We start from the raw sequence: 26,796 nt of genomic DNA, 5'->3' as shown, positions 1-26,796 counted from the left end.
ATGGATTTGGATTTCAGGCTACTTTTGGACCAAATGGGGGCGTCATATCCTAAATTATAAAAGCAGAAGCAAGGACAACTATGTTCAAAAAATTGAATACTTTAGAACTTTTTATTATTTGAACATTATTGCCATGTGAGTTGATAATGTAATTAAAAATTTGTATGGCCATTCGTATAGAGTTTTTATAAAAATCCAAGTATTACTTAAATGTCACATTATATCTTTTTAAATTAACTACTATTTATAACTGCTGCTCTCTCTCTCTCTCCAAAACGTCTCTTCCCCTTCTTAATAGGCATAAAATGAGGTATCTCTCTTTCTCTCTAAATAATTTTTATCTCTCTTTTTAAGGAAGCAGATCAGGTCATGCTGAAAATGAGCGTTTTCGCTCATGCTGACATCGTGGCCATCCGATTTGCATTTTAAAAAGCTCAAAAGTCAACAAAACCACGTGGCATTCATCCAAAATGCAAACGCATGAGCGAAAACGCTCATTTTCAACATGACCTGATCTGCTTCCCTTTTTAATGGTTATAAATTGAAAATATTTTATAATGTTTAAAATTTATCAATTTGTTTATGATTCTTTTTTTTTTCTTTCAATCTTGATAAATGTATATGATTTAAAACTCTTTTTTTGTGCCCTTTGCTTAAGAAATACCTATCTAGAATTTATAATAAAATTATTTTTTTTAAAAGAAAACAATCATTTTAAATCGAAAAACATGTCTTAACATTAGCGAAAATTTGATTTTGTATAAAGAGTAATAGGTTTTTCATAAAGTTTTGAAAATGTGAAAGAAATATGTGGCTTCATGCTTCTTAAGAAGCAAACTGTTGAGATTTTTCAGAAGCTTTGAGTAACTATAAACATTCTTGATTGATAGTTAAGGTATGTAATTCTATGTCAGTATTTGTTATAATCAACTTAGCAAAACCCTTTTTTTTATTTTGTTTTGTTTTTTCCTATTAAATCTAACATCATATTGGGTTGCCAAAATCCTATTTGTGTATAGTTTTTTTTCTAGCGATGCAAAAATCAATAGTTGCAAATATACTAAATTTTCTGATTGATAAAACATATCCTGTTGTTGACAAACATGATTCAAGATTCGATTCTCATTGACCATGCTAAGCACATCTAGGAGGTCCGATTGAGTAAAAATAATTTCCATGTAAAGGGTTGTTTACATGACGGGGCAAAACCTGGTTTGCCAAAACCTAGGTTTTTTGCTTATTTGGGTGACCAAAACCTGGTTTTCAGGTTTTTGTTATTACAAACTTAAAAAAAAAAGAAGAAAAATAATTTTGGCCATTTTTGCGGCCAGTGATTGGCTGGGAAATTTCCGGAGTGTCACTTTGCATGAGAGACACCATCCTCACCATTTTTTGGTCAGTGGGTGGCCCAAAAATGGTCGAATGACTTTTTTTTTTGTATTTATAACTAACCTAAAGAAACTGCCCTTGGCAAGAAGACCTGATAGCATTGGCTCAGCATGCCATACCTACGGTCACATAAAATTTTGAGGCTAGGACCCCTACCCCAGGTGGGATGACTTGAAATAAACCACTTTCTGGCCAGCCACTGTTCAGAAAATGGTCAAACAGACATTGACTAAAAAAAAAGAAATTTTGATTGTTTTTTACCACCTGATGGCCGAAAAACAGCAAGGACAGTGCCGTTTATAACAAACAGTACCACCCGACTAGTTTTTGACCGCTGCTTGGCTGGAAAGTGGTTGGACAGTGGTTGGGTGTATCATGCACAATGGGGCAATGATGGTGATGGAGGTGAGAGGACGACAACCACCCCCAACCCCAATAAACCAAGTTGTCTAAATGAAAAAAATGGAGGTGGGGCAGTTTGTTACAAACTAGGTTTTAAAGAAAACCGAAGGCAACCACTTCTCAAACGGAGGCGATGACAACAAAGTACCTAAAAGAAGAACACTTCTATGCCTTGCACATAACACATAAAATAACTTCTACCCGAGCTTCAAAATAAAATCCTTATTCAAGGAATACCACAATATATATATATATATATATATAATTTGATTAACAAGCGCAATGAATAATAAAGAAAATAAAGAATACAGACACACATCAATTTTAACGTGGAAAACCCTCTCAAAATGAGAGGTAAAAACCACAAGGTTAAGAGCAACCCAACAACAACTCACTATGTGATATAAAGAATGACTATAAAAGAGCATACACAATGCCTACCCACAATAAGCTCACAAATCATCACAATAGAGAAACATCAAAGCAAATAAAAAGGTAGAAGTGAAAGAATATCACCTAATCAATAATGATGATCTTTCCACAACAAAAACCCTCTTTCTCTTGCTCTAATCTTTACAAAACAAGAAAAGGATAAAAAAAAGATGAATAACACCAACAATCAAAGCTTTTCTTCTTTCTTCCTCCTTCTCTCTCACTCTCTTTCTTACAATCTTGTGGAAGCCCCACACAAAACAAGAGGAAGAAACCCTCTTCCCTCTCTTTCTTTCTCTCTTTTCTTCAAATAGCAAAACCTAAAAAGACTCACCAAGCATACCATGTCATCATGCCCTATTTTCTCCTTTTTTTTTTCTTTTTCACCTTTTCAATTTTAGTCCCTCACTTCTTATTTTTTTGCTCATTTTCAAGCCTAAAAAAAAAAATTTGCAAGGTGAATGCGTCCCTTCACTTTCCTTAGATCGGGTCCTCCACATGGAGGGGACCCAAATCCAACACTATTTGCTATAATCAACTTAGCAAAACCCTTTTTTCATTTTGTTTTGTTTTTTCCTATTAAATCTAGCATCATTTTGGGTTGCCAAAATCCGATTTGTGTATAGTTTTTTTCTAGTGATGCAAGAATCAATAGTTGTATACTAAATTTTCTGATTGATAAAACATATCCTGTTGTTGACAAACATGATTCAAGATTAAATTCTCACTAAATTGACCGTGCTAAGCACATCTATGAGGTCCGATTGAGTCAAAACAACTTCCATGTAAAGGGCTGTTTACATGAAGGGGCAAAACCTGGTTTGCCAAAACCTAGGTTTTTGGCTTATTTGGGTGACCAAAACCTGGTTTTCAGGTTTTTGTTATTACAAACTAAAAAAAAAAGAAAAATAATTTTGGCCATTTTTGCTGCCAGTGATTGGCTGGGAAATGGCCGGAGTGTCACTTTGCATGAGAGACACCATCCTCGCCATTTTTTGGTCAGTGGGTGGCCCAAAAATGGTCGGATGACTTTTTTTTGTATTTATAACCTAAAGAAACTGCCCTTGGCAAGAAGACCTGATCGCACTGGCTCAGCATGCCATACCTACGGTCACATAAAATTTTGAGGCTAGGACCCCTACCCCAGGTCGGATGACTTGAAATAAACCATTTTCTGGCCAGCCACCGTTCAGAAAATGGTCAACCAGACATTGATTAAAAAAAAAAAAGAAATTTTGATTGTTTTTTACCACTTGATGGCCGAAAAACAGCCGTTTATAACAAACAGTACCACCCAACTAGTTTTCCACCACTGCTTGGCTGGAAAGTGGCTGGACGGTGGTTGGGTGTATCATGCACAACGGGAGCTGTGATGGTGATGGAGGTGAGAGGACAACCACCCCAAACCCCAATAAACCAAGTTGGCTGAATGCAAAAAATGGAGGTGGGGCAGTTTGTTACAAACTGGGTTTCAAAGAAAACCCAGTTTGATTTTGTAGCATCCCAACGCCCCCCAGTCACTGTGCAGTTAGTGATGATGGGAGGGGTAGGGGTGTTCCTTGCATTATCCAAAAAAAAAGAAGAAGCCTTAGTTACTGAAAGCTGCTTAAAATCTTTGATACTTGCTTTGAAAACGTGAAACTATATACACTTTTTCACGCTGACGAAGCTTAATGAGAAATTCTTTTTCAAGAGATGAATGATGATAAAAGTAAGCTTCTTTATTTTTTTTATTTTTACTTTTAAAGAATCATACTTTCTTTATTTTTTAATTTTATATATGTGATATAAACTCCATGGAGGATTACATCCACCATCTAATTTGCGGCAAGAGATTGATGATGACATTCGCAAGTCGCTTCTACTTAGATGAGTGGAGCCCAAGAATGTCTTTCTCCTCATTTTTACAAGTTTGGATGGGATGCCATTGATTTGGAAGTAAAGGGAACTTGGAAGATTCATTTGAATTCTCAGGGGAGAAATGTTTGTTGAGATTTTTTCTACATGGCTTTTTCTTTTTTCATGAGAGACCATTTCATTGGAGAAAAATAAAATGTGTGGCCTGTTTTTTTTTTTGAGAGAGAAAGGACATGTGTCATTTGTAAGTATAATAAAAAAATGTAATTTATTCTGATATTTACCGGTATTTACGTTTCTTTTATTGGATAGGGAATTTCTCGCATTTTATTTTCATGATTTTTTTTTTGAAAAATCACCGTTGTTTGTGGTCAATGGAAGACCTAGGATTCTAACTCGAGATTGGTGTCATCTGATTCTGGATCGGAACCTAATCTTCACAACGACATCGTCTAAACTTAGGTGGACGGCAAAAAAAAAAAATCTAAATGCAATAAGTCTTGTTCTCGCCAAAATCTCGAGCGAGAAAAAATGCTCACAGATTTTGAAAATTTGGTTTTTCTGAGAATAATGTTGAGATTAGAAAGGAAAATAATATTGTAAAAATAACCGATATGATGAAAATATCACGCTTTTTTGTATTCTATCGTCTTTTGGAAACATCACGATAAAATATCGCCGATATTTGTGACGCGAAGAAATATCAATGGATTTCAGAAGCAAGAGAGAGTGACAAATTCCAACCACACGACGAGGCGTTAAGATGGCGAGGCTGAAGCTCAACAATTGAAGTTTCTTCCCACTCGGCAATCTTCGCTTCTCTGCGATCCTTTCTTCCCCATCACTCTCTTTCCTTCCTCAAAAACACGAAGATTTCCCCCACCAATCCTTGTTTCAGAATTCCAAGCTCAGATTTTCCACCCCCTTCATCTCGACTCTCCAAACGCCCACGAACTCAAGTAGCGAGGGAGCTTCGGAGGGCGTCCACCCCTTCTTCGTCTGTGTCCACTGCTCCAGACGTCCCAACTGGGGCGGAGGAGGAGTCCTCGGATGCTTCGGACAGAAGCTCGCTCGCGTCGGTCGTTCTTCCCACCAACGAGTCCCCCAGTCTCCTCCGGGTTCGCCATACTGTAAGGGCTATTCGTTTCATTATGTATTTTCTGTTTTTTTTTTTTTACGAAAACTTTGTTGTTCTTGTTAGAAGGTGATGCTCATTTACTACTGTGCTGGTGGAGTTTGATGGGTATATGGAAAGTTTTCTGTTTCTCACTTGGTTGGGATTTAATTTCTTTGTTTTGGTGTTTTTCATATGTTCTATGACTCCCCAAAAACTAATTACAGTTCTTTTGGTTAACCACCAAATGCATTTTATTGGTTCTTCAATTTCTTGCAATTGGCAGAGTATCTGCAAATTACTTGGTTGTGATTTTTTTCCTTTGTATTTGGTGATTTTCATGTCTTTTCTGATACCCCAATAAGAAAACAGTTCTTTTCTTCTTTTTCTGATGATGGAATAGAGTTCTTTTTATTAGCCACCAAATGCATCACTTTGGTTCTGCTCCTTCTTGGTTCTTCAATTCCTTATAATTGGCAGAGTACCTGAAAACTTACTTGGTGGTGATTCATTTGCTTTCTGTTCGGTGATTTTTATGCGTTCTCTGACAACCCAATAAGTATTATAGTCCTCTTCGCTAATCACCGTATGCACCACTTGAATTCTTAATGTTCTTGGCTGTTCAATTCTCTACCATTTTCCGGGTATTTGGAATCTTACTTGTCGCTCCTTAAGCTGGGGAAGGGCCGAATTTGAGCTCCCATCCTGCAGAGAAGATCTCAAAAGCATACTTTTGCGTGAAGATTCAATTTAGCTGCTCTCATTATATGACCATGTATTATCCCGCATGCCATTTGTCTCAAATAGTATAATAGTTTATCTTCCTAATCTTACCAAGCTTTTTCAAATTATGCATTGAAATGAGTTGGGCACTTAACGCATTCTGCTCACGTTGCCAGTTTGAGTAAGATACAAAATCCTGAAAGAAAACATTAAAACCGGCCTTCAGATCTTGACTGCAGTGGATTTTCTGCTTTTAAATCGTTGCTATTAGTTTCTTTCCTTCTTAGGTTTGATTATTGTTTTACAATCATGCAGTGCTCACATGTAATGGCCATGGCAGTGCAAAAGCTTTTCCCTGATGCTAAAGTGACAATAGGCCCATGGATCGACTCTGATTTTTACTACGATTTTGATATGGAGCCTGTAACAGACAAGGACTTGAAGACAATAAAAAAGGAAATGGTCTGCAGATATTTCTATTAAATTATTTCTTCATTTTTGTAGGAAGGTCTTCATCACCATACATAGCTTGTGAATATTCCTTAAATTATTTGTTTCAGGGTCCGGAATTTATGTCTGACATCCTCTGTAGGATCGCATTATCAGGCAAAATTTGCCTCTGATAAGGGAGGAGGTTTAGAGAGCAGAAGCTCAAAGAAGGATAGAAGCAATTGGCGAGCCTTACAAGTTAGAAATTCTGGAAAGTATTAAGACAGATCTGATCACAATATTATCATATAGGTCAGTGCAGTAACTTCATTATTCTTTCAAGTGTGTGACGTGTATTCTATCCAAGTTCTTCAATCATTTGGCATACATTCTATTTGTTTCATTTCACATTTTTTAGTTGAAGGATCTCTGACATTGAAAATCGCTGACTGTGGGTCACTGGAAAGAGTCTATAGAAAGCACTGGCAAATTCATATGGAATATAAGTGAGCTATTATGTTCCCATAATTTGGAAACTTGCCATGTACTCTTTGTGGTTAACATTACATCCATCAAACCAAATTATTATAACAAGAACAGGGTTTTTCTAATTCAAGTTTTAATTTTAGGTCAAACTTTGTAGATATGTTTCCTTTTTTGTCTTCCAGGCCTCCAAGTCTTGCAGCTTCATGTTTTTGACTAGTGACCTTTCATTCCCATATATTTAAAATATTGGCAGATTAATATGAAGTGTTCTGGTCTTATTTTTCAACCAGCATTCGATTTACAAGTCCAAATGTGTTAGCATTTTGATGAGAAAATATTGATATTTACTTCCTTTTCTGTCTCTAATATATTTTTTATTGACAGACAGAGATGCTATCAACCCTTTTAGTAGATGTGTACGTTATGTAGTTATATTATTGGATGCTAGCTGCTTTTAGGGTTAATCATGGTCGTTGTAGGTTTAAGCAATATAACTTTGTGCCGACACGATGCATGAATATGGGGAATAGTTCATGATTTTTCTTTTCTGACTGAAATTTGTATTGTTTTATGCAAATTATATGTGTTTGTTTCTCCTGGTTTTGTTCACATTCAATCAGATGCATACTTGTCTATCTAAAACTTCTCCATTCATAAATATCATTGCTTGATCCATTAATTTAATTTTAAAGCAACTGGTTACATAAGCAGGAAATGAATGGTGGGACTTATGTGCTGGACCCCATGTCGAAAGCACTGGCCATATTGACAAGAATGCTGTCATGCTTGAATCTGTGGCTGGTGCGTATTGGAGAGGGGATGAAAGTAAGCCAATGTTGCAGAGAATATATGGCACAGCCTGGGAAAATGAAGAACAGTTGAAGGCTTATGTCTATTTAAAAGAGGAAGCAAAACGCCGTGATCATAGGTGCCTTGGCCAAGAACTTGATTTATTTTCTATACAGGTGCCTTCTTTTAGTTTCAGTTTTTGGGAAGGATATACATTTTTATTATTGCTCCTAGTCAACTAGTCAATTTATGTATATGCTGTCAGATAGGTGGGTGAAGTCAATTTCCCATGTAATTCTAGTGCAAGTACAATAAAAAATTTGAATTTTTTCTTTCCATTGCAAATGTGATGAATTCTGTAAAGACTATTTAACTATTCAAGAACATTCAGTGTGTTCCCTTGCGACTTACAGTGTACAGTTGCGCTAGAGTCTGTTTTGCTTTTGTTGAGTCTGATGTAAGCTGCCCGGTTCAGGTGAATCAATACCCCGAAGGGGCAGCCCGTATACTTGAACTGTAATAGCCTGCGGGCAAAATTGTGAATGAATTAAATGCGTTGAGCTTTCTTTTGTTCACCCTCGTTGTGATTGCTTCTTGTGATTGCAACTTCTCTCCCTCTATTCTCTCTTGCTCTCTTGCACTCTGATCATAAGCTTCCGCGACCGGCAAGCGAGCTGACGAGTAGGCTTGCGGCGGTAAGGAAGGACCGTCGCGCCGCGCTGGCCCATTGAAGGAAATAGGCCCGTGACAAGTGGTACCAGAGCCCGTTCTCGTGCTGGGGAAGGGACTCCGGAGTCGGTGTCGACAGACACGCCGACAGGCTGCGATTTGTGAGCAAGACATCGTGGCGCCTTATCAACACTTGCGCAACACCAGAGGCAAGGCAGTTGCCGAAGCTGAGGAGATGGGTTCACCTCGGGGCCAAGAAGAGTTGGCTGCAACTGTTAACAAGTTGGTGGAAGATGTGACTTCGCATGATGAAGCGATTTCACGCGCATGTGAATCATTCAATGGATTGAATGATGTGGTGGCGAGCCTGCAAGAGCAGGTGAACTTACTAATGGGGCAGGTCACTTCGTTGACGACTACAGTGACCGATCTTGAGTTGAGAAACCGTACGTTGCAGCGGACGGTGACCCTGAATGGCGGAAATGGTGAGAGATCGTCAATGATTGATGTACCTAGACCCGCAAAATTCAATGGTTCTCGCGACAGCAAGGCCATTGAGAACTTCTTGTTCCAAGTAGAAGACTACTTGGATATCCAAAATGTGACCCTTGAAGATCTGAGAATCAAGGCTGCAGCGGCCTTACTTGATGGTGATGCTATCGCTTGGTGGAGGCGGAAGCGCAATGACATGGAGAGGGGTCAATGTGTGATAGACACCTTTGACGACTTCAAAGTAGAGTTGCGCAACTACTTCATGCCAAGAAATGCGCAGAGACAGGCTTACCGGATGGTTCGTGAACTCAAACATACTGGTTCGTTGCAAGACTATGTCCGAACGTTCCAGAAGCTTATGCTGGAGATACCTAACATGCCAGAAGACGACATGCTCAACTGGTTCATTGTGGGACTTCAACCATGGGCACAGTCCGAAGTGGAAAGGAGCAACCCCCGTATTTTGGAAGATGCATATGTGGCGGCGGAGCGCTTAGTTGATACTCAGCGCAAACCTTTCACCCCATCAACCAAAGTTGGGAAGAAGCCTGACCACGGAGGCAAGAAGGATGAGCAGCGCAACGATAAAGGTGAGGCGTCGACACGCCATCAATCCGAAAAGAAACAGAACTACACAAAGCATAACAACAGCAACAAGGGTGCGGTTGTGACATGTTGGTTCTGTGGTGATAGACATATCGCCCGACAATGCCCAAAGCGCCTTGTAAAGGACGACGGGCAAGCCAATGCTGCACAGGAAGAATGCAGCGATATTGAAGGCAGTGACACTGAGACCATGCAACCGAGGATGAGCGCCATGCGATCGATTAACGCAGCTAGAAGTTGCGCAGCTAAGAACATGCAGGTCAGTAAGGAACTTATGTACGTGGAAGTCATTATGAATGGAAAGTCTACTTCGGCAATGGTAGACTCCGGGGCCACACACAACTTTGTCTCGCGGGAAGAGGCAGAGCGGTTGGGCTTGAAAACTTGGCCAAAGCAGAGGACTATCAAAACAGTAAACTCTGAGGCCAAGCCCATTCTTGGTGAAGCAAGAGATGTGGCTACTCAAGTGGGGAGTTGGGTCGGCAAAGCCAACTTCTCTGTGGTGCCCCTGGACGATTTCAAGGTGATTCTGGGTATGGAGTTTCTGCGAAGCCAGAATGTGATGATGCTGCCAAAGTTTAACACGTTGACGATCATGGGATCAGACCTGTCCCACACAGTGCAGTGCCTTACGCAGAAAGGCAAGTCTTCAGTGTTATCAGCAATGCAACTGAAGAAGGGTGTCAAGCATGGAGAGCAGACATTCTTAGTTGCAGTGCGTGCAGATGAAGGGAAGGTAGAAGCAGCAGTGCCGCCGACCCTAGCCCCTCTATTGAAGGAGTTTCGGGGGGTGATGCCTCCGGAATTGCCAAAGCGTCTTCCGCCAAGACGCGAGGTCGACCACAAGATTGAGTTGACCCCGGGAGCAAAGCCTCCCGCAATGGTTCCATACCGTATGGGGCCAGCAGAGTTGAAGGAGCTGCGCAGGCAGCTAGACGAGATGTTGGACGCAGGCATTGTTCGTCCATCAAAAGCCCCATTTGGTGCTCCGGTCCTTTTTCAGATGAAACATGATGGCTCTAAACGGTTATGTGTGGATTACCGGGCCTTGAACAAGGTCACGGTGAAGAACAAGTACCCATTGCCATTGATAGCAGACTTGTTCGATCAGCTAGGCAGTGCCCGTATCTTTTCCAAGCTAGATCTGCGATCGGGTTACTGGCAGGTGAGGATTGCCGAAGGTGATGAGCCGAAAACAACTTGTGTCACCCGCTATGGTGCTTACGAATTTCTAGTAATGCCATTCGGGTTGACAAATGCTCCAGCCACGTTCACGACTTTAATGAACCAGATTTTCTACCCTTACTTAGACAAGTTTGTGGTAGTCTATCTGGATGATATCGTGATCTACAGCAGTAACATGGAGGAACATGTCGGGCACTTGCGAACAGTGTTTCAGGTGCTGAAGGAGAATGACCTCTGTGTTAAACGAGAGAAGTGTCTCTTCGGGCAGGAGGAGATCAGCTTCCTTGGCCACGTTGTGGGGCGTGGTGTGCTGCGTATGGATGGGCAGAAGATAAGGGCCATCCAGGAATGGGTTCCGCCAAGCAAAGTGCCAGAATTGCGGTCATTCCTCGGCTTGGCAAATTATTATCGGCGTTTCATCGAAGGTTATTCTCTCATTGCTGCGCCCCTCACAGATTTGTTGAAAAAGAATCGGGTATGGCTCTGGACAGGAGCGTGCCAAGATGCCTTCGAGGGCTTGAAGAAAGCCTTAGTGAGAGAGCCAGTGCTGCGACTGCCTGATCATTCGAGACCCTTCGAAGTCCACACTGATGCCTCAGACTTTGCCATTGGCGGGGTTATTATGCAAGACGGGCATCCGATCGCATATGAGAGTCGTAAGCTGAAGGATGCAGAGAGGCGGTACACAGTGCACGAACGTGAGATGACCGCCATTGTGTATTGCCTCAGGACCTGGCGGCACTACCTTTTGGGTGCCGAGTTCGTCGTCAAGACGGATAATGTGGCCACGAGCTATTTTCAGACGCAAAAGAAGCTGACGCCCAAGCAAGCTCGATGGCAGATGTTTTTGGCTGAGTTCGACTTTGCCTTAGAGTACAAGGTTGGAAAAACCAATGTTGTGGCGGATGCTTTGAGCCGTAGGGCTGAATTAGCTGCTGCGCGCGCAGAGCCTTCCGAAGTGCATTTGGTGGGTGCATTGCTGATTCGCATCCGCGAGGGTACACAGCAGGATCCGACCGCACAACACCTTGTTTCTCTGGCGCAGGCAGGGAAGACTCGACGATTTTGGCTACAGGATGGCCTCCTGGTAACAAAAGGGGGAAGCATCTTTGTACCACGGTGGGGAAGCCTTCGCCGAGAGCTACTCAAGGAGTGCCATGATACACTATGGGCCGGCCATCCTGGTCAGGAGCGGACCTTAGCACTCCTTGAGCGCGGCTACTATTGGCCGCAGATGAGAGACGATGTTGAGGGGTATGTGCGGACATGCCTCATCTGCCAGCAAGATAAGGGGACAAACCAGAAGGCTGCCGGTCTCCTTGAGCCTCTACCAATTCCAGAACGTCCTTGGGAAAGCATCTCTATGGACTTCATTGTTAGTCTGCCAAAGGTAGAGGGCCTCAGTTCTATTTTAGTCGTGGTGGATCGTTTCTCAAAGTATGCCACCTTCATCTCAGCTTCCAAGGAGTGCCCTGCAGAGAAGACTGCAGAGTTGTTCGTAAAGCATGTGGTGAAGCATTGGGGCATACCAAAGAGCATTGTGAGCGATCGCGATGCTCGCTTCACGGGCAAATTCTGGCGTGAAGTATTTCGGTTACTTGGCTCTGATTTGCTGTTTTCAACAAGCTTCCATCCGCAGACAGATGGGCAGACAGAGCGCATCAACGGGATACTGGAGTTGTACCTTAGGCACTTTGTTAGTGCCAATCAGAAAAATTGGGTGAAGCTTCTTGATGTGGCACAGTTTTGTTATAATCTGCAGAAAAGCGAATCTTCAGGCCACAACCCGTTTGAGATAGCCACGGGGCAGCAGCCACTGACCCCGCACACTCTTGCCGCACAAGAAAAAGGAAGGCCATCCTTCGCCTATCAGTTTGTTCGCGACTGGCACGAGCAGAATGAGTTGGCGAAGGCATTCTTACACAAAGCGGCGAAGAGAATGAAGAAGTGGGCGGACAAACACCGTCGGCCCGCAGGGTTCCAGGTTGGGGACCAAGTGTTGGTGAAGTTATATCCTGGTCGCACAGGCATCTTCCGCGGGCGGCACCGCGGACTACTCAGAAAGTATGAGGGACCCTTCACCATCACAAAGAAGGTGGGCAAGCTGGCATATAAGCTGGAGTTGCCCCCAGACTTCAAGGTGCACCCGGTGTTCCACGTGTGCAACCTCAAGCAGTTCCATCCAGATGATGGAGACCCGGAACGCAATGTGCCGCAACGCGCTCCCATCATGCAGAGGGCCCCGGCAGCACAACGGGCCGAGAAGCACCTCAGTCAGATCCTTCGCCACAAGGTCAACTACTTGGGGCAAGCGAAGAAATACTTGGTGCAGTGGGAGGAAACAGCAGAACCAACGTGGGAGCCTGCATTTCGAATGAACAGCCGCTACTCGGCTGAAGTCAGGGCTTACCACGAAACAGATGGCGCCGAGGACGATGCATGATTTGAAGGGGGGAGCATGTTCCCTTGCGACTTACAGTGTACAGTTGCGCTAGAGTCTGTTTTGCTTTTGTTGAGTCTGATGTAAGCTGCCCGGTTCAGGTGAATCAATACCCCGAAGGGGCAGCCCGTATACTTGAACTGTAATAGCCTGCGGGCAAAATTGTGAATGAATTAAATGCGTTGAGCTTTCTTTTGTTCACCCTCGTTGTGATTGCTTCTTGTGATTGCAACTTCTCTCCCTCTATTCTCTCTTGCTCTCTTGCACTCTGATCATAAGCTTCCGCGACCGGCAAGCGAGCTGACGAGTAGGCTTGCGGCGGTAAGGAAGGACCGTCGCGCCGCGCTGGCCCATTGAAGGAAATAGGCCCGTGACACAGTGTGTGCTGTAGATATAAAGGAACAGATTGAACACTAGCTGTGGTTTTTTAGCATTTTCCTTATTTCGGCACACCAGATATGTATCAGATATTCATCCTTCTCTGCTAATGGAATGAAAATTGACCTGCTCACTGCTAGATACCAGGAATTGTTAGCAATTAGATTAATGCAATATGATGACTCCTCTTCGGTTGATTGAGATGCCCTAACTGTTAAAATATAGTATGTGTATGGATCTGGATCCAGATCCATACACACGTTAAATAAAACATGCACAATGATGTTTCATTAATGGCATTTCTGTAATATTGTCCTATTGTATACTTGCTTCTATTTATAAGGATTAGGGCTTGGAGGTCGTGTGTGTTAAGCTGCCCCAACTTTTGTGCTTTCTCCCTTTCTCTCTGTTTCCTGTGCAGGCTGAGCCGTGAAGTAAACCTATCTCTCGATTTTTTATATGGTATCAGAGCCACGACTGTGAAACCCTACCAGCGACACGTTCAACGAGATCTGAAAAGGCAGCCGTGAAGACTTCTTCATCCTGTTCTTCAGCTGCATCTCTTCCTTCTTCTTCAACATCGTATGTCAATATCGTCTGTCAACATCTTCTTCAACATCGGATGCATCTCTTTCTTCTTCTTCAACATCGTCTGTCATCCTTACCAGCCGTGAAGACTCCTTTATCTTCTTCCTCACTGCTTCGGCAGCGTCTCCTTCTTCTTCAACATCTGGTATCATAACATCGTCTGTCAATATCGTCTGTGAACATCTTCAACATCATCGTCTGCGCCTACGATTTCTCCTTTGACTGTATCTTCTTCTTCAATATCACCCTTCTTTTGTCTACAACCGCACTTTCTGTGTTGTACTTTCTGAATTTAATATTTTCCTAAGTCCGTGCTGTGAATACTCCTTGTACTGCTGGACGATTCATATCATTTTGTTCGAAATATTATTGTCATAGTCTAGCATTTACCATCGTATCAGATTTTCTCGAATTTGTTTTTGCTGTTCTCCATCTTTTTCAATCAGCAGTGAAATCAGAGTTTTCTGTGCAACGTCTATAGGCAGACTGTAACATATTACATTCTTGCTTAAAAAAAAAGGGAATTTTCTTTCAAGGTATTGGTTGCACAAGTACATGTTTTATTGAAGCTCTGCTGATTGATTAAGTGACCTCAACTCAGTTTGTTTTCTTCAATCCGTTTTGTTCGCATATTCGTTGTTTTCATTGATATGGATTCATACTCGTCATCCAGTCCCTCTGCAAGTTTCTTAAATCAGTTTGTTACCGAAAAACTTACTCATTCTAATTTCTTAACATGGAAGAGACAAATATCCGTTTATACGAAGTCAGGATCTCGATGAACATCTGGATGGTTCCATTCCTGTACCACCATAACTTATTTTGCAGGAAACCAAGGATGAAAGGGGTGATGCAATTACCAAATCTATTAAGAATGCAGAGTATACAGCTTGGAGAAAGCTGGATCAATCTTTGGTTGCGTATATTACGTCAACACTCTCCCAAGAAGTGTTGGCTACTCTTTCAGATGATTGCACTACGACAGATTTATGGAGTAAGCTTTCTCAGATATCAGAAGTCTGAGTTATGTATTTAAAGAATGAGTTTCAAAGTTTAAAGAAAGGCTCCATGACGATTATGGAATGCATAGGCCGCTTGAAGAGTATTACTGACCAATTGGCTGTTATTGGAAGTACTATTTCAGATAAAGACAAAGTACAACAACTCCTTAATGGGTTGGGCTCTGATTTTAACATGTTTACCACCACTTTGACATGTCTTCCTCACTTGCCCAATTTTGACGATCTTCAAGCAAAACTTCTTTAGCATGAGATGATTATGAAACAAAGGGCAGAAGGAAATGAATAAGCTCGTTCCCATTCAGTTTTGGCTATGGAGACTTCTGTAGGTTTTGGATGAGGGAATGCAGGGCATCAAGGAAGCAGAGACCGAGGCCGTTTTGGATAGGGAGGACGTGGTATCTTACTTACACCTAATATTTCGGGTGTTTTTAATGCAGGGAATCGGAGGAGAGTACCCACTTGTTTCTTATGTAACAAAAGAGGACATGTGAAAGCCGATTGTTGGTTTAATTTGCAGAATAGAGGAAAAATAAACAAAATTGAAAATAAAGCTTCTACTGTGTACATAAAAGCGCTATCTACAGATGTGCATCAACTTTTGTTATCAGTATTGTCACAGATGATGATCACGCAAAATGAGTAAGGTGAGTGGTACGTTGATTCTGGTGCTATCACTCATGTCACGGGTAATGCGGGTAAGTTATCTCACTTATTGCTTTATTTTGAAAAAGGTAGTATAGTTACGAGAGATAAAACTTATCACTCCATTAGTCATACTGGCAGTGCACATATCCCTATGTCAAAGTCCTCACTTCACTTGTCCAATGTCCTCCTTGCCCCTAATATTAAAAAGAACATTGTCTTTGTAGCTAAACTTGTTGACGATATGAATTCTTCCGTCAAACTTACTCCCTCTTTTGTTTATGTTAAGGATCTACGAATGAAGGAGACGTTCGCTAAGGAGGAGCGACAAGGAAACATGCACGTCTTCAAGGAGATTCCCTCAGTGTCTTCGCCTTCAGTCCCAGTTCTCCAGTTGAAGTCGTCCAAGCATTCTTCAGTGTCTTCGCCTTCAAAGTCTTTGTTTTTCCCTTCATTGAAAGTTTTTAATTCATCTCATTGTAATAAGCCAGATATTTGGCAGTCGCTTGGGACATTGTAGTCGGGGCTTCATTGAAAATCTTGTATCTGATGGTCTTCTTCCAGAGTCTAGTTTATGTTCATTTTTAGAAAGTAATAAATGTTCCTTATGTGAACTCTGCAAAAGTCATGTTCTTCCGTTTCATATCATTAATAAAAGAGCTTCAAGGCCATTTGAGATTATTTGTTCCGATGTTTAGGGACCCATACCTATTCCTTCTCTTTCTGGCAGTCGTTACTATGTTATCTTTATTGATTCTTATTCCCGTTATACTTGGATATATTTCTTAAAACATAAGCATGGAGTTTTTTAAATATTTCGAGAATTCCATTCGATGGTCAAAACCAAGTTTTCCTGTGATATTGTGCATTTACAATGTGATGGTGGAGGGGAGTACTCATCGAACAAGTTTATTGCCTTTCTTCGGGATAAAGGAATAAGTCGACAAGTTTCTTGCCCTCATACCCCTCAATAAAATGGGGTTGCGGAGAGGAAACACAGGCATATTCTCGAGAGTGCGATGAACATGTTACATGATAGCAATGTGTCCGTTAGTCTCTGGACAGAAGTTTTTCACACATCTGTTCATGTCATAAATCGTCTTCCTATGGCACTCCTGGATCAGAAATCTTCCTATTATACTTTATTTGGGCAACAACCCTCTTATGATGAGCTATGAGTTGTGTGTTTTTGGTTGTGTATGTTATGTACATATTGATTCATCTTTGCGAAATAAGTTTCAGGACAAGGCCGCTAAGTGCAGATTTGTTGGGTATGCGGATGAATACAAAGGCTATCGATGTTATTACCTTACTATAAAACGTATTAGGACTTCCAGGAATGTTATTTTTGATGAACAAAATTTTCAGATCAATGACTCCGAAGAGTTGCCATCTCGAGAAGTAGAGGTATATGATCCATGGATGAGCGCAGATCTTTTTGCTAATACAGGAGAAACATGTCAGGCGAATTGTCCTTCCTTCGGCTTGAGTAGGGAGTTGGATGACTCACATATACATGTTAAACCATCTCCAGTTGAGCCACCTCCAGTAGAACGCTTCTCTGGACATATATACACTAGAAGGGACAAAAATACAGGGCCGAGGAATGTGGAAAGCATTGCTAATGATCCAGCTCAAAGGTCATCACGCATTAGGCATCCTATTCAACAATGGGTGAGTTATGAGACTTTTTCTCTTGACTTCCAGTTGTTCATGTCCCAACTCATAAAACATGAGGAACCTACTTGTTTTAAGCAGGCCATTCAATCCCGTCATTGGACTGAAGCCATGAATGAAGAAATGGAAGCACTTCATGAGTGCCAGACTTGGGAAATAGTACCTCGACCAGAAGGAAAGAATGTAGTTGGCTCAAAATGGGTTTATAAAACAAAGTATAAGCTCGAAGGAAGTATTGACAGATATAAGGCGCAACTTGTTGCTCGAGGATTCACACAACAATATGGTGAAGATTACGATGAAACTTTTAGTTCGGTAGTCAAAATGGGTACAATTCATGTCATTATATCCCTAGCAGTCGACAGAGGATGGAGGCTTAGCCAGATGGATGTTAAAAATGCATTCTTGTATGGAGTTTTAAAGGAGGAAGTATATATGGAGCAACCACCTGGGTATGCTGAGAAGGATCCTACTGCCTAGGTGTGCAAACTAAGGAAATCTCTGTATAGGTTGAAACAAGTGTCTCGTTCTTGGTTTGAAAGTTTCTCTATGCAAATTCAAGGCTATGGTTTTAGAAGATGGTCTCTGGATCACTCGCTCTTTATTTACCAAAAGACATACATTGCTATACTTCTTCTTATATATGTTGATGACATTGTGATCACTGGGAGTTCAGATAACCATGTGCAAGACGTGAAACATTTTTTAATGAAAACTTTCAAGATGAAAGATTTAGGGGAGTTGAGGTACTTCCTTGGTGTGGAAGTTGACAGACAACAAGACACATTGACACTCATGCAACAAAAATACACTCTTGATCTTCTAGAAAGAGCCGGGATGACGAATTGCAAACCAGTCAGCACTTTGGGTGTATTACATCAAGGGCTGAGCTCTGAAGATGGCCATCTTTGTGTCAACCCTACAATGTATAGAAGCCTCGTGGGGATGTTGCAGTATTTGACCTTTACCAGACTTGATATAGTTTATGTTGTCAATCAGGTATCCCAGTTTATGCATGCTCCAACGGAAGGTCATATGGAAGCTGTGAAGCGCATTCTACGTTATTTAAAAGGAACTATAAGAGACGAACTTGTTTATCACAAGAACGATAACCTACATAAAGGGCATAAACTCATCACTTATACAGACCTAGATTGGGCAGGGGATCCAGATGAGAGACGATCTGTCTCTGGATATTGTGTATATATTAGACACAATTTAGTGTACTGGAGCAACAGAAAACAAAAGGCAGTGGCACAATCAAGTACAGAGGCTGAATACAGGTCGATGGCTGCATGCACGACATAAGCTACATGGATTAGACGCTTATTGAGTGACCTTGGGGAGACAATTATTTGATCATTTTTTCTATGTGACAATCAAAGCGCAATAAACATTGCGTGTAATCCTATTCAACATAGCAGAACAAAACATATTAAGTTTGATCATCATTTTATACGGCAGAAAGTCGAGATGAAGGAAATAGAACTACGTCATGTTCGAACAAAAGATCAAGTGGCAGACTTGTTTACCAAGGGGTTAACAGGACGTCAATTTTGGCTATTGAAGAGCAAGTTGTACATGCTCCAAAACCACGTACAATTTGAGGGAGGGTGTTAAAATATAATATGCGTATGGATCTGGATCCAGATCCATATGCACATTAAATAAAACACACACAATGATGTTTCATTAATGGCATTTCTGTAATATTTCTATAATATCGTCCTATTGTATACTTGCTTCTATTTATAAGGATTAGGGCTTGGAGGTCGTGTGTGTTAAGCCGCCCCAACTTTTGTGCTTCTCCCTTTCTCTCTGTTTCCTGTGCAGGCTGAGCCGTGAAGTAAACCTATCTCTCGATTTCTTATACTAACCTGCTACAATACTATTGTACTACTAACTGTAGATGCTTATTCTCTCTCCCTCTCTCTCGTGCTGTGTACTGAACTCGCTACTGTAACTTTAGCACACCCTATACAGGTACTTTACCGACTCATGCTTGGAGAGTGCAGGAGCTTGTATGAATCTTGTTACTCTATTGAAGTCAATTACTACAATAGAAGCCTTGGGACCCCTTATCCTGATCTTCCTTGTCCCTATGAAGACTGGAAGGATGCTAATACTGCTTCCTTGCAAACTGTAACTTTTGTTCCTTCTTACTTGCACGCACACAACACATACACACACACGTGCACACAAGGTGCTCTCATCATCTCCGACGTTTAATGGAAATTGCAGCTTCTGTTACAAACAAATTTTAAAGTGCCATGGGGACTTCTAATTGTTGCTGACAAGGGTTTTTAGACCAAAAAGTAACATTGAAAGGTTCTATATGTTTCCAGTGTACCTTATCCTTTTAATGGAATCACTTACATATCCTTGGTGGTGGCTATTAATGTGGGCACTGCCATGAATTTCTCAATATCTCAGGGTGAAAAGAAAGTCACGAACATGTTAACATTGACTGATGGATATGGATGAGCCAAGGAACCCTAAGAAGGTTCACCAACCTTTAGTACCCCTCAAACTTAATAACTCAAGTGTGACTGTTATTGATTTGCAGGACTATTTTCAGTGATCATCTGTGATGTTATATCACTTGTTTGCAGCAATCAATCACACAACTGCTTTTCATTTTACACCTTTTATTATATATGCCGCACTGATTCTCAAGTTAAATAGGTTAGGGATAAACCAATGAGAACAAAAATCAAGATAATTCTTCCTTTAATATATGTGATAATGTATGAACAGTTAATCATGCAATAGCAGGCATGTAACTTGCTCATCATTATTGCACATATCATTTTGCATAATGTGCACAAATTTAGGTGGAGAAATAGCCAAAAAGAATTATGGTGTTGCTAAAAAAGAAAATGAAAATAGAACATGCTCTAATTGTTCAAGGTATCTATGAAAATATGGCATGTAAACATGAGTGATGCAATAGAACCAGTTTATGTTTACCTTTGAAGAAGCCCAAAATGGGATAGCAATAAGGCGGCAGTAGTCAAGTGGTCCAGCATAATAGGGAAATGTAAAGCCAACTCAAGCAAGTATGAAGCAGCCAAAATGGTTTTTCTTTTTCCTTTCTTGAGCTCAGGAGAAACACATATGCATGTATATATGGGCGAGCTGTTATTTCATCTTTTATTTGAGTAGTATAACAGAAAAGATCTTATTAATGTTAAGATATATGCATTGTATTATATACCTATGTATACCTAAGTATACCTAAGTATACCATTCATATACTTCTTATCTATTGTATATTGTACCTTTGGATATTTTTAGATCAAGTGTACATAATGTATACTTTAGGATAGAATAGATTCTCTTTTCTTTTCCTTTTTTAGTCATTATTTAGATGACTATTTTTGTAATTTTTATTCTTATTTTATTTACTATTTTTGTTCTTTTTTGGTCAAAATAGATTGACCAAACTAGACATTATGATCCAGCCTAATGGCTAGTTGAAGGAGATCCAACTAGCCGTTGGACCCTCCTTCAACTAGCCATTAGGCTAGTCCTCTTCTTTGCTCTTCATTCTCCTCTATAAATATGTGTGTGTATCCCTTATGTATATTAAGAGAGGATGGATGTATGTAAAGTGTGTGTGCATGAGTGTTGTAGTGAGTTGTTCTGTATATTTTTTGTACATTTTTTTATTAATAAAATATTTTAATTTTTTCTCTTGTTTTTCTTCATGGCTATGCATGGTTTATTGTATCTAGTCAAATGCATTTTAATAATGCATTTGGACTTCATTTATGTTGTCATTTTTAGTGTTTCCTGTGCCTTGGGTTCCGTGCCATTTTCATGACATCTAAGTCTCGAAATTAGCTTTTCAAATTCTATTAGAGACTTTTTCATTTCTGAAGGTTATTCTAAAATATTAGCATCTTTAAGAGCACTTTCACCCATGATTCATCATTTGTTTCTTAGAGATATAGGAAAATTTTATTTAATTATTGGTTTTATGTTAACAAGCATCTATTTGAAACTTCTGCAGGAGGATGCAGGTGGAGGGTTAGTATTTTGGCATCCAAAAGGTGCCATTGTCAGGCATATTATTGAGGATTCTTGGAAAAAAATGCATATAAAACATGGCTATGAGTTGCTATACACTCCTCATGTAGCCAAACTGATCTTTGGAAGATCAGTGGCCACCTAGACTTTTACAAGGAGAACATGTATGACCAGATTAAAATAGAAGATGAACTTTATCAGCTAAGACCAATGAATTGCCCTTACCACATTCTTGTATATAAGAGGAAGTTGCATTCATACAGGGACTTTCCAATTAGAGTGGCAGGGTTGGGAACAGTTTACAGATATGAATTATCTGGAAGTTTACATGGCCTTTTCCGTGTAAGAGGTTTTACTCAGGTATGCTGCTTTTATGCATTTGTTCACCACTAATCTGTTTAAAATGTGCACACACTTCCTAATTTATTTTATCACATGCTTTCTCATTTATTTCTGCTACACTTCTTAATTTCTGAAACGAACCATCACAGAAATTGTTCTCTTTTTCTGGTGCAAATTGTAAGAGCTAGACTAGTTCACCCCCTTGATTTTCTAAAGACATCCTGGCTGAGAGTTATGTTTAAGAACCCAATTCCTTTTTCATAATAAAGATTTTTTTCTAGATTGCTCTGTTAGGGAAGATCACCCAATACTTTGTGAATGGGGTAAAAAATCGGAGGTCTGTGAGATTTGTACATTTGACTCCACAGGCCACTTAGAATTGCCATAGGGATGTGCAATAGGACCTATAGATCAAGATGTGCAATGGCACTAAGCCTTTTGAATGTCTCAAGTGGGATTTACCCATTCGTGAGAATATCTCACAGCCTGCTTCTTTTGCCTAATCCCTTCCTGCCAATAATGTCAAGTTCTAAAGATATACCAAGCACCTTTCACTAGTCCTGGGTAGTCGAGAGAGAGCTTCCAATGACTCTAACATGATGCATCAGACTTTACTCATGAGTTCTTTACCTACCACCCTACGGCTGCTATAGAGATTTTTCCTATCTCTATGGTTAAGAAGAAGCAACCTTCCGTGCTTAAAATTTATTCACACTGAGCTTAGAGTACCACTTACCTTCTCATTGTAAGCATCAATAGAATTAATGTTCACATGCTATTCTTTCAATTAGATTAATTTCATTGCTTTACATACACACACATAATAAATCTATTTCAAAGATTTGTGCCTCCATTTTGGGTATCTTGATGCATGATTCAATGTCATTATCAGTGTTGTGAGAGGCGTACGCCTCAGTACTTGAAGCGTACGCCTCACAGGCGAGGCGCACGCTCAAGGTACTGAGGCGCACACTCAGTACCTGAAGCGCTGCCTCTTCAACGGTGATTTTGAGATTTTCTTTTTTTAACAGTCCTGGTCAGGTAAAAAATGATGAAGATATCGAGCAATTTACAACATTATGCCTAACTTATCATCTATTTACAAAAGGCCGTTTGATTTCAGAGCTATTACATTAAACAACCTGTTTATTTATTTTTGTTAAGGTACTTTATCTGAATGCATTTTAATGGCAGCCTGAGGTATAAAATGGTGTTTTTTTTCCAGTTTTTGTAGGACTTCCAGGCTTACATGTATAAGTTTTAATTAAACAAAAAAACTTCTGAGGGGCAGGGCAGGTCTGTCGGCGACCTCATGGATCTATCGACGACCTCATGGATCTGTCGGCGGCCTTTTTTTATATATACATGGAAAAACTGCTCTCAAGATCAGATGTAGCCAGTGAGGGTCTGTCGGCGACCTCATGGTACAAACTACAGATCGTCGTCCTCCAATGCATAATTTGGTACACTCTCCTCCTCTTCCTCTTTGAGTACTGCAATGCGCGGTTTCTCATCGACGAGCCGTTCTTGGAAAACGCTACAAGCATCGTCTCATTCAAGGTCGATTCTGACGTCGCCTTCCTGTTCGGCCCCGATCAGTTAATGGCGGACGCAGAGATCGGTGATGAATATTTATTTTATTTTCTTATGATTTTGTACTAAAATAACTAAAAGCAAATTAGTAGTTCTTATTTAAAATTTTCATTATTTTATTAATATTATATATTTTATTATTCTGATCATGAAGCTTACGCTTCAACGCCTCGAGGCTTACGCCTCGCTTCATAACATGCTCAACGCCTCGCTTCGCCTCATCGCATTTAACAACCTTGGTCATTATTACTTTCATTCCATGCATGCTAATTGTAACACATTCACATTTATTTACACATTCATTCATAGGCATTGAATACGGTTATTAATAAAAATTTGTAAGTTGGGAATGATTTGACTTACCTGGATTCACAAAATCTTTTTTAGAAATGTGGAGACATCGTATGCAAGTTTGGACCATTCTTTGCCCAAAGGAAAGATAAAGCCTAGACAGGTTTTTCGATTTTTGTAGCTTGAATCGCACCATCAAGAAACTCGGATATGCAATAAAAACCGTGTGTAAGTATCTGTTCTAGAATATTAAAAACTGAAATGAAAGAACAAACTTAATTAAATGATTTAAAATTTTATATTTTTCGGACTCAAAGGCTCATTTAGCTTTTACGATCTTTTTTGTTCATCAGCACCTCCGTGTAGGTACGATGGTTCTCTGATAACTTCGGGACAAAGTGCAGGCATGGCTTGAGTAGGCTTGTTTTGCAGGCCAGCACTTAAGTATGAATTTTTCAGATTTTCTGATCCTCTCAGATTATAGGGGCTATCCTTATTTATAGGAATTCTGCATGGAATATGGATTAAAAAATTATTGAGTTTTAATCCAATCCAAATGATTTTTTCTTATCCATATGAAGGATAAGACTCATCAAAGAAGAGTTCCGCTTGACATAGGAATTTGGGTAGGATAGGATTCTATTTTTTTGGGCTCTAGGAAGACAAGGTTAAGCTTTTGGGTGGTTTTTATCTACATGGCACGTGTGGATGGGGGTTTACAAAAAACTAGGAGACGTTTAATGACTGGTGGTTGATGGGGCAAGTCATCCTCATTTAATACAGTGTGAACTGCAAGAAACCACAGTTGAACTCACGGATGTTTTAATTACTTAAGTTCCTCATCTTTAGGCATTTCTCATGATGGTTTGCTTCTCCAGCTTTATTTTTGTACCACTTAGAGCATGCCGTCAGTATGTATATTATAAAAAAGGGCAACATGGTCCAGCTAATTGTGGTAGTTGCTTGGATTCCAGGATATAGGTACACCACATTTTTAATGAATTTTAGCTTGGTTATCATTGATTTTCTGTAGAACGTTTGCGCCACATATGGTTACTGTCATATTGTTTATGTCAGGTTGATGCACACATTTTTTGTCTACAAGATCAAATAAAAAATGAGATCAGAGGTGTCCTGAATCTTACTGAAGAAATCCTACTCCAATTTGGTTTCAAAAAATATGAGGTGAACCTCTCAACAAAACCGGAGAAAGCTGTGGGTGATGATGATATATGGACAAAATCTACAGATGCTCTTAGAGATGCTTTAGATGACAAGGGTTGGGAGTATAAGATAGATGATGGAGGTGGTGCTTTCTATGGTCTCAAAATTGATCTTAAGATTGAAGATGCTCTTGGGAGAAAGTGGCAATGCTCAACAGTACAGGCAAGTGCTTAACCTCAAACTTACCCCCCAAAAGCCTTCTCCCACTAGTCAGAGTTTGCATCAGTTCTTTCATCCTTTTTCTGGCCTTTGCCTGAAGTGCCCATTTGTTACAGTTCAGCCTTGTTACTAGTTGTGAACTTAGCTTCTGCTTTGTCAAATCAAAACAGAAATTGTGACTTAATTCAGTACGGTTGTATCTTGAATTTCTCAAATTCCTTATGCTATGTTATGGGTTCTGATTTTTTTTTGTTATTAACAGGTCGATTTTAATCTTCCCCAACTATTTAACATATTTTATGTTTACTCTAAATTAGAAAGGAAGCGTCCCATCATGATCCATAGGGCAATCCTTGGATCTTTAAAGCGTTTCTTTGGAGTACTTATAGAGCACTATGCTGGAGATTTTCCTCTCTGGATATCACCAATCCAAGCTCGTGTACTACCTGTGACTGATACACAGGTATTGTGTATTTCTAATGTTTGTACTTTCTTAATCATTGTGTTTGTTGCAGATTGCAGTTATGCTGAGATACAACAATAATCTGTATTAAAAATTAAAAAGGATTTGAGTGACCAAATTGTTTTCATGATTGATGATTTCATAGCAAATGTCAAGGTGGGGTGGTTAGCTTGCATTATCATAATGCAGGGTTCTCAGATTTGAATACCAGGGGGTTTATCCCACAGCTTGACTATCACAAAATAAATAAATAAATGGCAAAGTTCTCAAAAACATAATGCTATCCTTGTTAAATGGTTCTATTGCTGCCTATATTAGTTTTTCGATGGATGCTTGTAGAAACGACTTCTTTCTAGTGCTTACTGCAGCAAAGCAAACAGTGACTATCATGGGCACTCTAGGAAATGCATGCATTAGTTGATCAATATGTTATCCTAGAAATGACAATTGATGTTCACTGATTTACTAGTGGCTGGAGCATGAAGATTTGGTGACAAGTACCAATCTGTTTCCTGAATTTGCAAATATTATTTGCTTGACCAACCAAAAGAGTTGTTACTCCTAACTCACAACCAAAGCTTCTGGAATAGCAGAATAATTGAGCATTCTGTGCTGCTTCTAGTTTCTAATGTTGTTTTATATGCTGTATTATGCTTGATACCTTTCCGCTAAAAAAAGGTGATGTTGACTTCAACATAATCAACAGTGGGCTGCTTGGAATCTGGCCTGTTTTTTTTCAACAGCATTGTCCGTTTTGTAGAGTGTCTTTGAGCCTTATTAGCTGTCATGACTGCTCAATGGCTACCTCTGCAAATTCTAGGAGTGTGCATAGAACAGTTATTTATCATTTGCCAAGGAAGAAGCTATCTGAGGATTGAACTTATTACCTAACACGGCTATATTTTTCATTTAACTTGTCCTAAAGCTGAGACAACTATTTGGTTTTGTTGTTTTCACGTATAGGTGGGTTACTGCCAAGTGGTAACATCTAGATTGAAGGCAAAAGGTATCAGAGCAGAGCTTTGCCATGGCGAGGCGCCTACCAAAGCTGATAAGGAATGCTGAGAAGCAGAAGGTTCCATTAATGGCTGTTGTAGGGCCAAAAGAAGTTGAAACCCAATCAGTGACAGTCCGGTCAAGATCGGGTGGAGAGCATGGTACCATGATCATTGATGAATTAATAAAAAAAATCCAACTTGCAGTGGAGAACAGAACTCCCTTTTTGTAAGATATCATCAGGTTATGTCTCCTAATGTTGTCCCATGGGGCCAGATTCTTTTGATTTTATAAATGTAATTTGGATTCATAGCATTGCCTTCTTGATAATATATTAAACATGATTTACAGAATTATAAGATTGTGCTCATCTTTT

General features: G+C 40.1%; 1 pseudogene across 1 annotated transcript; it reads left to right on the top strand.

Moving 5' to 3' along the window:
- The first annotated feature begins 6,530 nt into the window (after positions 1–6,530).
- Positions 6,531–26,779, top strand: LOC149848128 (threonine--tRNA ligase, chloroplastic/mitochondrial 2-like; annotated as a pseudogene). The gene is made up of 6 exons (XR_016435549.1): positions 6,531–6,658; positions 7,544–7,797; positions 21,336–21,712; positions 24,656–24,964; positions 25,224–25,424; positions 26,388–26,779. The product of XR_016435549.1 is annotated as a threonine--tRNA ligase, chloroplastic/mitochondrial 2-like (transcript).
- The last annotated feature ends 17 nt before the right edge of the window (positions 26,780–26,796 follow it).

Source organism: Nuphar pumila, chromosome 1 (genome assembly GCF_984573655.1).
Source record: "Nuphar pumila chromosome 1, dmNupPumi1.hap1.1, whole genome shotgun sequence".
In the NCBI taxonomy this organism is placed as follows: domain Eukaryota; kingdom Viridiplantae; phylum Streptophyta; class Magnoliopsida; order Nymphaeales; family Nymphaeaceae; genus Nuphar; species Nuphar pumila.
The sequence above is the reverse complement of the archived record's forward strand: the minus strand, read 5'-3'. Positions and strand labels throughout refer to the sequence as shown.